The sequence below is a fragment of the Mycteria americana genome, chromosome 3, assembly GCF_035582795.1.
Source record: "Mycteria americana isolate JAX WOST 10 ecotype Jacksonville Zoo and Gardens chromosome 3, USCA_MyAme_1.0, whole genome shotgun sequence".
Lineage (NCBI taxonomy): Eukaryota > Metazoa > Chordata > Aves > Ciconiiformes > Ciconiidae > Mycteria > Mycteria americana.
Genome location: NC_134367.1, coordinates 122,003,108 through 122,015,560, shown reverse-complemented (window position 1 = coordinate 122,015,560; position 12,453 = coordinate 122,003,108).

Sequence of the window (12,453 nt, the reverse complement as noted above, 5' to 3'; positions counted from 1 at the left end):
CGGGGTGAGGGGCTGCCCGCCCGCTCCTCTCACACCTTCCCCTCCCAGCAGCCTGTGCCGCAGTGGGTTTATCTGCCAGCTCTCCTTGCACAGAGCGAAATTAGGCAGCTGTTAAAGAACTATTCACCATTAATATTGTGTTATTTCATAGCTCGACATCCCAGAAGAGCTTTTACTCTCCCCAAGAGGTTTTTCCCCAGGTCTGCTTGGCAAACAGTTTGCATTTGTCTGGTGGACTCCAAATAAAGGAAAATAAGTATGACCTCCTGGCTTGCCTCCGACAGCCCAGTATTTTTTTCTTGTGCTCCCCAAAATTCCACTTGACTTCCGTGAGACGCGAGAAGTCAGGAACAATCCCCCCCTTTTTACTTCTGTGCCATGAGCTATGTCAATCCACTATGAACAACGGCCTGGTACAGTTAGGCATAGCAGAAACAATGTAAGCACGAGGGTTTTTGTACAGTTATATTTATATGAGTTACATATAAATAATGGTGGTTGTAATGGTTTTTTCTGCTGTGACTTTTACAGACTAGTGGGAACAATCAGAAATTTTAAAAATACCAGAATATAGGCCATAATATTTGAGCTTTTTTTTTTTTTTTTAACTTTAATCACATGCAGATTCTGAGGATGAGGAGAAGACAGGGCATGGTAATGGACTAGGTATAGTATGATGAAGAGGCTATGCAAACAAACATGGACTAGTCCAGTGCCATGCAGCTATAACGGAAGCACATCCTGGTCACTCTGGAGCAGTAGCAGCTTTACCTGGGTATGAATTGCTTTCTGATATAGATATGTTTAACATTCATATTTTAAGCTATTTCTCAGGGCATGACGTTTTGATATTTGTACAAGTAAAGGGTTTACATTGCTGGTTGAAGCCAGATGTGTAAAGCAGTTGCCTTAAAAGCCTTCTCTTTGTCCAGAAAAATTAGGTAATCTGTGTATCTGAAATCACTCAGCTTGTTGAACCCAGCATAGAAGGCTCAGACAGGGGAACTACACCCTGTTTACTGCTCTGCTGTTAGATTTGCTGGGTAATTCTGGACACATCACTTAACCTGCCTATGTCTTAGTTTCAATAAGCTGGATATGGTACCATGCCATACCATACTAATGCTCATGAATAAAGCATCTGCAATCTCTGAATGAGAATTGTTTCATTTTGGGTTCAAATCATCTGTTGATTTGTCAGACAGAATGCTTCAGCTATGCCTCCTCACATACAGTGATAGCAAAATTTTCTCTGCTCTGAGGCAAACTGTGTTTTAATTTGGCAGACCTGAAGAAAAAAAGAGCAAACTGCCCTCACTAACTTTTTTGAGATGATATCCACTAGATCCTTATATATGCTTAAGATTTCAATTTTATTACATTAATATACATGCCCTGTAACTTTTATCACATGAGCCTTTTCCTGCCAGGGATCTAGACTATTAGTTAAAGAAAATGCTGTATGACAAAGTGTTAGTTTGAGAACTGCAGTCAGAAATTACAGTGTAATTAAAGTCACTCAAGAAACAGTGATATAGAAGTCTGCCAATCACTGCAAAATAAATGGTTAATTTGCTGCTTCTAGCATAGCATATAAGATTACATATCAAAGGGATGCAAGTTCTGTACCGGAAGTAGGCCTATTAAGGAGGAACTTATGTACTGCACCATATAGTCAGTAAATCCATCGCTGTTCTTGCTACCCAACTATTGCTGTCAGTTGTTGGATAACCTTAAAAGATTTTGGTGTTTTATCAAAAGTCATGTACAATGTGGGAGAGGAAATATAATGTGGTTTGACCAGAAATCTATTTTAAAACTTACTTTACTTGTTTAGTTGAACTGAGATATTACTTCTTGTTCTAAAGAAAAAAAAAAGCAGTATCTGTAGGAATAAAGTTGCAGAGCATGGTAGCAGCCTTGCTAGTAACAGGGAGGGGAGTTTTGTCGTGGTCTGTAGTTGTCAGTGTCATTTGCTGTGAGCAGGGTAAAGGAGAATGTCTTCTCTGTGCCAGTGCATCCACCGTTATGTCAGTGGAGAAGGAGATCCGTTGTCCACATGAGTGGTGTTGAGGAACAGTGTAACACCCTAGAGATCCTGCAGAGTGTCAGTATTTGTGAAGTGCTTGAACTGTGCTAACAGTACAATGTACTTATAAATAAATCATGGCAGCAGAGATTTAATTTGTCTGCACTCAGAATATACAGGGATTCATATTTCTTTTGTAGGTCAGTCATATGATGCAAAGAAATCTTGACGGGAAAAGCTTAATCAGTGAATTGATGGGTGAAAATATAGGGTACCATATACATTTGAATTACCTTCTTTGTGCACATATTGCATGTATTCCATTCTGTGTATATTCTAGTTAGTGCAACTTGCTGAAAAGGTTGTAAAGAAATAAGCAAACAGAAGAAAATAGGGTTTTTTTCTATTTTCAGAGTAATTTTGTATATATACTTCATAACTTAATTTTTTTGCAGTAAGTCAAAAAGTAACCTTTGCATAATATTGTGTAAATAGAAGATTTCTCTTCCAAGAAGCTAGTGTCCACTCGCTACTGCTCGTAAAGCCACAGAGAGAACTACCCACAGTTTCCTAGTAGGAGATGGTATGACTTTTGCGAGAGAGCAAGGCTTCGTGATAGAAGACAATAAAAGTATGATGACTAAGCAGGGTGCTGAAGCTTATCAAGTAAAGTACTACAACTGTCTTGTACTGAGTTGAACAGATTTTTAAGAACTTGCCAATTAAGTGCTCCATGCTTATCCTAATGTGCAGGCATAGAGAAACTATACGAACAGAGGGAGGAAATACTCAGAACAGAAAGGGAAAACAGTTATTGGGACAGGTGTCCCAGAGCTCTGCTCAGTATAGCAGAGAAAGGAGAGTCTGGGAGGAACAGATCACATCGCACACACAGTACAGCAAATGGTGTGTTTCTAGTCCCACTTTCACTTCCTACAGAGCCCTCTCTCTCAGCGTACGTGTATAGGATTTGCACGTGCCAACTCTGTGCTGGCTGGGGAACCTGAGGCCAGTTCCGATGTTGATGAGGCCGGTTCCAATGTTGTTTTGGCAGAGCAGGGAAAAGACACTCCACCTAAGTATTAGTATTAATCTTTTCTGTTCGTTCATGTGCTTTGTTTCTTATTGAGGCATTTTACCTTTGTCTTAGAATTACTTCATTACCAAAAATAGAAGATTAGAAATATTCACAGAAATCATCCCTTAGAATTGACTAAACACTGGGTATCATTTGCTGGTTTATGAAACAGTGGATATAGTAAGTTAAAAACATTCAGGAAGTCTGAATACTTCTAAATAGATCATGGTTTAAAGAGCAGATAAGCCCTCAACAGACACACCTCCAACATTGTAGAGTACCTCATTAGCATTAAAGGACTCTGACCTTTACCAAATCTTGAATATCTAACTTTCCTGGTTATCAAACCCAACCTCGCTCAGGTGCCAGAAGCAGTGTGGTCATGGTAGCCTATGCAGGTTAATTTTTCTACTAAGAAAAGACAACTCTGGTGTCGAACTGCGTTGGACGAGAGTGCTCAGCAGGCCTGGATTTCTGTGAAGGACAAAAGGGTCCCGGTTCTCCTCCCTATAGGCACCACCCATTCTGAGTCATCTGAGCTGGAAGTACTGGCATAATTGCAAAACATCTTCACACAGATGGTGTGATCCAGTGTAGGTTACACTAGGATTCTTGAGTGAGGTATTTAGCTGTATGATTAAAATATGTTGAGGACAGGTTTTTACTGTTAGGGGTTTTTCAATAAAATTTCTTCACAAGGTGGAGAAAATGTTTTTCCTCTTTAGTGTCACAGAGTTACAGTGTATGAACTATTATTTTTGTTGACTCGTTTCCAGATAAACATAAGAACACATTGTAAAGGCTACTTCGTTTTTTAAATTCAGCTCAAATTCGGTTCCATGTAGCATCGCTAGCATTTCACATCTGCCATTCAAAATTTTTAAAACACAACTTCAAACAAAGTTATCTTAAGGAGTTCAGACACTGCAAATAATAATGAATTTGGATCACTGTATATATGATGAAGCTTTGTCACAAAGGTCAGATCCCTGCAGGGCATATACTTATGCTCATTTCACTGAAAGTCAGGGGCCACAAATAGTTTTATGGTAAAGAAAATCTGTCTTTTCAGCTATGGCTTCTTATTTGAAACACTTTAATTTCTGATGACCTAAGCTGAAGCACTGAAATGTGCAGATGAGGTGTGTTGGACATTGGACAACTCACTCATGGCAAGCCTCTGGATGCTCTGGACCCTGCTCTTCATTGCCCTAAATGTTTTGTAGTTGTTTCGGCATGTGCAGTGGATGCAAAGTATTAATAAATCTGAATTCTCCACTTATGTCACTGGCAACATTTTAGGGACACTTTGCAGAGATATAAATGACAACCAATGGAAGTTCAGAGTTTCAGGAATCTGATTTGCAGAGATTTTGAGTTCTTTTTATATCAGCTGGAGTCAATGAAACCACTTTCTGAAAATTGGGTTCCAGATATTAAAGTCTGGCAGGCAAAGCTGGGTTATCCAAAATTAGATGCCACCTCTGAAAAGATAATTGTAAGTGATTATCTCATAGGGGAAGTCTGAGACAGAGCCAAGACTAGAATCTAAATCGTCTGATACCCAGTCCTGTGCATTAACCACAACACTGATTTTTTTAATACTGTGAGCTTGAATACTGACTTTTTAAAAAATAAATGCAGTTTTCAAAACTCATCCACAGCATATGCAAAATAGTGTTTTGACATAATTTGCTGATGGTAGAATTCTAATAGCTGAAGTCTATTTGCACCTCAAATTTTCAGAGTGAGGTTTCAAATCAGTTCATTCTTCATTGCTGTGAAGTTAAGCCCCACACGAGTGAACGCTACTTTAACAAATTGATTCATGGCTTTTTTTTACCATTCTTCATCCTTTTTCTGCATTTTCAAATTCACTTTTCACAGAATACATTTACATGGGTATATGTTTGGTTGCAGTAAAAACACAACGATGGAATGCTGTTGTTTAGAAGGAAAATATTGTTACATGCTATTGGACTTTAAGAATAGCCCTTATTAGATTCTTTTTAATAGGAATACTTAGGAATAAAGTTCCAGAGAACATGACACCTGAGATAGCAGTAATTTATGTGTATTATTTAACTAGTCTGTATTTACTTGCAATAATGACTTTGTGATAAAGTATATCCTGAACAAAAGAAGTCACTGGTAATCGAGCTAGCTTGCATTTGTGTACATGTATATGTGACAATAAGGATATTGAATTTGTGATCAAAAGTGATTGTCAGCACCCCATTGTTGTGCATTAAGTTGTACTTAACAACTTGTGTAGTTTTTGTAGAGATGACATCCTGCAGTATTTCACAGATTTAAGTGATTCAAGATCCTGTGTGTATTTTAGGACGTATGCAGGACTCTGTGGAGTCTAGCTCCACATAGCATGGTGGCAGGGGACAGTAAATCATAGAATCATAGAATCAATAGTTTGGGTTGGAAGGGACCTTTAAAGGTCATCTCATCCAACCCCCCTGCAACGAGCCAGGACATCTTCAACTAGATGAGGTTGCTCAGAGCCCCGTCCAACCTGACCTTGAATGTTTCCAGGGGTGGGGCATCTACCACCTCTCTGGGCAACCTGTTCTGGTGTTTCACCACCCTCATTGTAAAAAATTTTTTCCTTATATCTAGTCTAAATCTACCCTCTTTTAGTTTAAAACCATTACCCCTTGTCCTGTCACTACATGCCCTGCTAAAAAGTTTGCCCCCATCTTTCTTATAAGCCCCCTTTAAGTACTGAAAGGCTGCCATAAGGTCTCCCTGGAGCCTTCTCTTCTCCAGGCTGAACAACCCCAACTCTCTCAGCCTTTCCTCATAGGAGAGGTGTTCCATCCCTTTGATCATTTTTGTGGCCCTCCTCTGGACTCGCTCCAACAGGTCCATGTCCTTCTTATGTTGGGGCCCCCAGAGCTGGACACAGTACTCCAGGTAGGGTCTCACAAGAGCGGAGTAGAGGGGGAGAATCACCTCCCTCGACCTGCTAGCCACGCTGCTTTTGATGCAGCCCAGGATACAGTTGGCTTTCTGGGCTGTGAGCGCACATTGTCGGCTCATGTCTAGCTTTTCATCCACCAGTACCTCCAAGTCCTTCTCTGCAGGGCTGCTCTCAGTCCCTTCATCCCCCAGCCTGTATTGATACTGGGGGTTGCCCCAACCCAGGTGCAGGACCTTGCACTTGGCCTTGTTGAACCTCATGAGGTTCACATGAGCCCACTTCTCGAGCTTGTCCAGGTTCCTCTGGATGGCATCCCGTCAAATAGCTCAAATAAGTGGATGCACCACTAGCTTAAAATAAGGAAAACCTCTCTTCTCTTGTTATGCTGAAAAATATCTGAAACTTTCAATTAGCAATTTTGCAGATATTATTTGCCTTCAAATGAAATAAGGCAAAACAGAAGGAAAAGAAAAGGAAATAAAGGGTGGGTTTTTTTGTAAATTGCAGGTGAAGATTGCATGTAGTCAAAACTTTTGTATGAGAATTTTTATGCTTCCTTACAAGGAGGATATTGAAGTCTCAAGCTAGATAATAACACAGGAGTGTGCATTCACTTTGATTCCAGTAGCCATACTCATGAACAGAAAGTTAGCCATACTCATGAACAGAAAGTCTCAGATGTGAATCAAAGACTGCGAGGTTGTCTCCTAATTGATTAGAAGCAAAGACCAGTCAGACATCTGAAGTGTGCAAAGCATAAGACTGTCCTCTAATTTCTCAATTTTTGCAGTTTTGATGCCACTTGTACTTAAAGTTAGTATTAATTGTTGGGAAAAAAATGCAACCTTTCTCCCTTTAATCTTTCTTCCTTTAATCAACAGTTTATAAATGCAGTAGCGCCATGTCAGATATCAGTAATGTATTTTTATCTGGCCACGGATTAATGTGCATAACAAAATGGATAGGCCTGTCTGTTGAAACACAGAACAGTGAGACACAGCATAGTGCTGCTTGAGAAGGAAAGAATATATTTTTTGAATTTTCATTAGGTTTAATAGCTTTGGATATCCGTGGAAATATAACTGTTTGTAAGACAGATACAACATACTGCATAGTTGCTCTACTTCCTGTAACTTATGTAAATATTTGTGTCTGATTATTTTTGAGGAAACATCCTTTCTACATAGAATTAACTTTACAAGCAAAGGGAGTATTAGGAGAAGCACCCTGATCGGGTTACTAATCAGCCAGTGAGTGATTAGGGATTTAAGACAAGAGGTGGCAGCCTTGAGTAGCAACTCGCTGCTGTCTCTGCTTAGTTAAGCTCAGATCCGAACTGGAATCAGAGCTGGACAGAAATAACTCAGGATCTGAGCCCTTTTTCTTAAACATCGTAGTGACAAGCAGCTTCGATATTGAAGATGACAACAACTAGCTTTGTCCTTTGTGCTTGATAATTAAAAATGTAGCTAAGTTATTTAATAATTTTAATGTGGGGTTGTATGAGTTTTCCTAGATTTTTTAATATTTGGATCAATAGTTGTAGAGGGAAAGACTGCAGCACAGTGGAGAGGCAGAATTTAATCTGTCTCATTCTCATCTGGGTTTGTTTCTTCTAACTAGGAAAATCATGTTGCAAACAAGAATAACTCCCAATAAAATATTGTATTGTTTTATTCAAATAAGAGGTGTGTCTAATTCTGGTGCTCCTTTTAAGTATCCTGGAAGGTTGGGTAATCCTTCCTCCCCTGGCTGTGGTCTACAAGCAGGTCATGAGGTACTTCTGTCTCCCTCATGAACTACCACAAAGTAATGGCAAGAGAACGTACTTTTATTAATAATATCACTGATGGAAATTTTCTAATCAACATATCAGCACAGAACCTTGCAATTACCCAGTCTCAGCAGAGAGGGGAAGTTGATGACATCCTTGTTTTTCCCCTGTGAAAATGCTTAGTTGGAAAAAGACAAAAAAAGATTAAATGAATCACAGTAGCTCCATGCGACATCCCACTTCTAATCTTTTGAAGAATGTGAACAGTACCATTCACTGGGACGATCAAAATGTAACCAAGAGGGTTCTGCAGCATTGCTTATTTCCACTGGGTATTCATAGTAGGAATTTTACTTGCAAATTTTATTGTAAATTTTGTATATCTATTGATTGGTTTTCCCTACAGCCCTACATTTTAAAAATAAGTATTTTGGACCAAATCTCAATTTACAATTTTTTTCATTCAGATGCACATAAACAGTCTTCCTTTAAAAGTTTGCAAAGCAACAAATTCTTCAAATAGAATAAGTTGCAACTCTGCTCTACCTAGACAGTATACATGCATGTAAGCCTTGATCCATAACTGAACTAATTTTCTAAGCTTGTTTTTTGTCACAGCTGGTAGACAAAAAATACAGTCTTTTCTTTTTTCCCTGTGGCTTGAATCCCTTAGTTAGCCTGTGCATGCACAAATCTGTCTGCTCCACACAGACACAATAGTCTACCTGGATGGATCTGAATGCAAGATCAGGTTTTCTGTAACAGTCCAGTCCTGTTAGACACGCAGACATTGTCATGAAACCTTTTGTTTAATCTTTTTATTAAACAAACATTTTCCTAAGTTTGCATAAGCAGTCACCCAGCCATGGTTCCACACAATCCTTTAATAACTAGCAGGGTGTGGTGATTAAATTTCCTCAGAGGCTTTTCTTCTATCTGACTACCAAAGAGTAATTTATTCCTCAGTTAACATCATCGCTCACTTGCTTTGTTTCTTCACCTCCTTTGTCTGTCGGAGATAGATCACTGAGTTAATAGCTGTCTTTTTAGTGCAAAAAGGGGGTGGGGGATGATTCTTTGAGCCTGATTCCCTGCAGAAATAAGGCTTATGTGATCACACTCTTGTCTATCCCAACATTCAGTACTAATAACATGGAACCCCATTGGCCATTTCACTTCAGATGGAAGAGAGACAAAGGACTCCAGTCTTCCAGCTTCCTAGCAATTTTATGAAAATGGATGGCTGGGAGGAGGAAAGAGATCCTACTACTACCTTCTAGTAAGGGAAAGCTTGCAGTGTGAACTCATTCCTTATCAGACAATTGAAAATTCATTCAAGCTCTCCTTGGAGGCACAGATGTCCAAGACGCCAGTCTTCACTAGTTGCATTGCTGATAATTTATTCACGTGGGGATAGCTCTCACTTCAGTGAACACTAGCAAAGACAAGGCACAGGCAGTCATTGTACTTTGGGTATATGGAAGTTCTGCAGTGAGATGATAGCTATCACAATGTGAACGCATGCCTCTCCTTTGTAGTGAATATGAGGCTGTGCCTCTTATGTGTAGATGGGCTACCTGGGTATGGTTGTCATGGTGCTCTTTCAGATAATGCTGTCTTTAAACATTCCTGTATCCTTCTGAAGGTGGAATGTACTGTACTTGATGCTGAAGAGGTATGAGATGCACACCATTTTTGAGTGTCTGCAACAGAATAAGGTATTTGTTCATTTAGAAGATACATGCTAAGTTTCAAATATCAAAATGATGCAATTTTAGATTTATTTGGGGTCAAGATGAGCACCTGTCTCTTTGTGTGTGTTTGTTTTTTCAATAAGGCCACTGAAACTGTGAAAGAATGTGCAAAACTTGCTTCATACAGCTGATCGGTACTGAGCAGTACTCTTAGGTTGAAGGCTGAGTCTTAACAGTTGTTCTGTGTATTAGTTTAATTTTCACTCCTTCACAGCCATGTTTCTGGGATTGGAGAATGTGCCGAAAGATATTTTGCTCTATGAAAAAGTGCAATAAACTCGGGCCTTATAATGTTTGTGTTGCTGGAGAAATATGGTTTCCTTTTTTTACACAGGTGTTTTTTGAGTCCTAAAGACTCCCGTTTGTTTCTTGGTTTTCTTAGGACAACAATAGCTGCAGCCTTGTCTAGTTTAGAACATGGACAGAGATTTTGTTCCAGATCCAGATGTGCAGAGGAAAGAGATTTTCCATCCACAGCCACATGGGTCCTTCTAGCTGCTACATACTGACCTGTCAGAGAGCAGGTTTTGTGAGTTCTCCCTAATTGATAGTAAGCACAATTACGTAGATTATTTTAAGCAGTTTAAAATCCTGGTCAGGGATATGGCAGCTGGCTTTGCCTCACCTGAGTTAGCAGTACTCCCATAAACTCTTCTGTTAGCATCTCTGAAGAGTGGTGAGGAACTTCTGTGGTTGTTAATCCTATCCACTGCCATTGCTAGATGTAGAAGAAATCCTCTGTACATAACCTGAAGCCCTGTTGATAATGCACAAGCATATGGCATCATGGGCAAGGCTTCTGCCTGCACAAAAGATAAATGAATACCATTTGGGGACTTGAATATCTAAGCTCAACAAACAGAAAGAAAAAGTCTGACTATACACTTTTACAAACTAATGCCAGTGAGCAGAATCACATTTTAAATAAGGCCACATGTGAAAATGGTTTCTTACACTGAGAAAAATTGTAGATGGGTGGAAACAGGGTATTTGAAGAACTGTTTAGTGGTTTGGGGCACTAAGGAGATCTATTCTGAGTGTGGAAAAAAGTCCTCATTAAATATGCATTGGAGTTTTTAAGAAGAAGAGGTAGTTGGAGTATAAGGGATAATCTTGGACTGTGAATGGCATGAGCAGATATTTAGGGAACCCTAGCTCTCTGTGTGGTAGGAAACTCTAAGAGAAATGAGCAAGTAGGTCCATGAGCAATGGCATCGGTGAAGCCCGGTTTCCAATCAGTGAAGCCTGGTTTCCAATGGATTTGTGTCTCATAGAAATTTTTCCCCTGGCTTGGATGGTGTTTCTGTCTGTCCTAGATGGATCATCTGGTGTCCGATAAGAATGGGGCTTTTGCTACATCCTTTTCCATGGCTGGAGGCACCATTTGGATCTCCTCTTCTTCCTAGCTGGCTGCCTACTTCCACTAAGCCTGTGACAGCTTTGTATATTGAAACGTGTGATTCCCTTTCAAATTTAGTTGAAAAGCAGACACTGGATTCAAAAGTTACTCAAAGAGGAAGTGAAGACAGCAGAATAGGCACTCATAGATAAAATATGATGACAAAGGCCTTTTTTCCTTGGGAAATCAGAACGGTTGGAGAAGGCACTTCCTCCAGATTTGGTGATTTCCAGCACTGGCAAGGTCATCTCAAATTGGGGCATAGAAAGAGTAAATGGAAGCAGCACTAAAACCTGCTTTCATGTTGCAGCCCTTGAAGCTGTTTCATAGAGAGCTGGGGTACAGGTTTACAACATTGTACTCTTGTGGTGGGTTTGTTGGCATTTATTTGGAACTTGGTTATTTATTAGGTGAAAATATGTATAGTTAGAATTTCAGGTGTTGGTCTAAATCTATATGTAGATTACATTTTTTTAGCTATTTGTTAGGCAGGTGTTAACTGATCTGATTAATTTTGCTTAACATGTTAGTCATTCCAAAGTAATACATATTTATTTTTTTTCTAGGTGGGAGCTGCAATGGGTATGAATGAGAAAACAAAATCCAGTAACAGGTGCCTAAAACAATCTACCTGAATATGTATCTAGATCAATTTCAATAGGCACATTTTGTGAACTAGAACAATTTTCTGTAGTTCTTATCAACGTTTTTATCAAATCTTCATCCCAGTAGGTCAGAAGTCCATTGTTTTGCTAATGCTTTGGTTGACTTGAAAAATAACTCTCCTTTGACTATTTGAGAACCTGTAGCTGAAATACGTGGTAGTGGCAGGCTAAGCTTTTGCCCTGGGGAAAAAAATGCTTAAATGGAAAATGAAAGAGGAAACTATCAGAAGAACTGCTCAGAATAAACAGCTGTATATTTTTCCCCACTGTCTCTGAAAACTTCATTTAGCTCCAGTCATGGGTTTGAATAAGCTACCTCATGTTTGCTAGCACCAGCTGAAAATTTATTCTATACAGTGTAATGTATATCTTGTATCAGACTTAGTAAGAAAAAAAAGTCAGTTTCATGTAGATTATGTCATTGTATGTAAAAAAAAAAGTCTTGACTGCACAAACCAAAATGCTTTATCTAGGTCCTTATCCAAGTGCAAAAGTTTTTCCACCAAATACAAAATATCTGTTGGGGAGAATCTGTGTAGATAGGTGCAATAAAAAGACTTCTTTGCCTCAATGAAATTCTCAGTAAGAATGTACCGGCCACTAGGGCTTGTTACAGAATAATATTTCAGTTAAACAAACTATAACTTATGCTTCTAGAAAGTTGTAATGCTTCTACAAGAACTACAGGTAGACTAGACCCCAGGATGTGTTGTCTAGCAACACAGCTCTTACCCAGAATCACACAGAATCACAGAATCGTATAGGTTGGAAAAGACCTTTAAGATCATCGAGTCCAACCATAAACCTAACACGACCAAG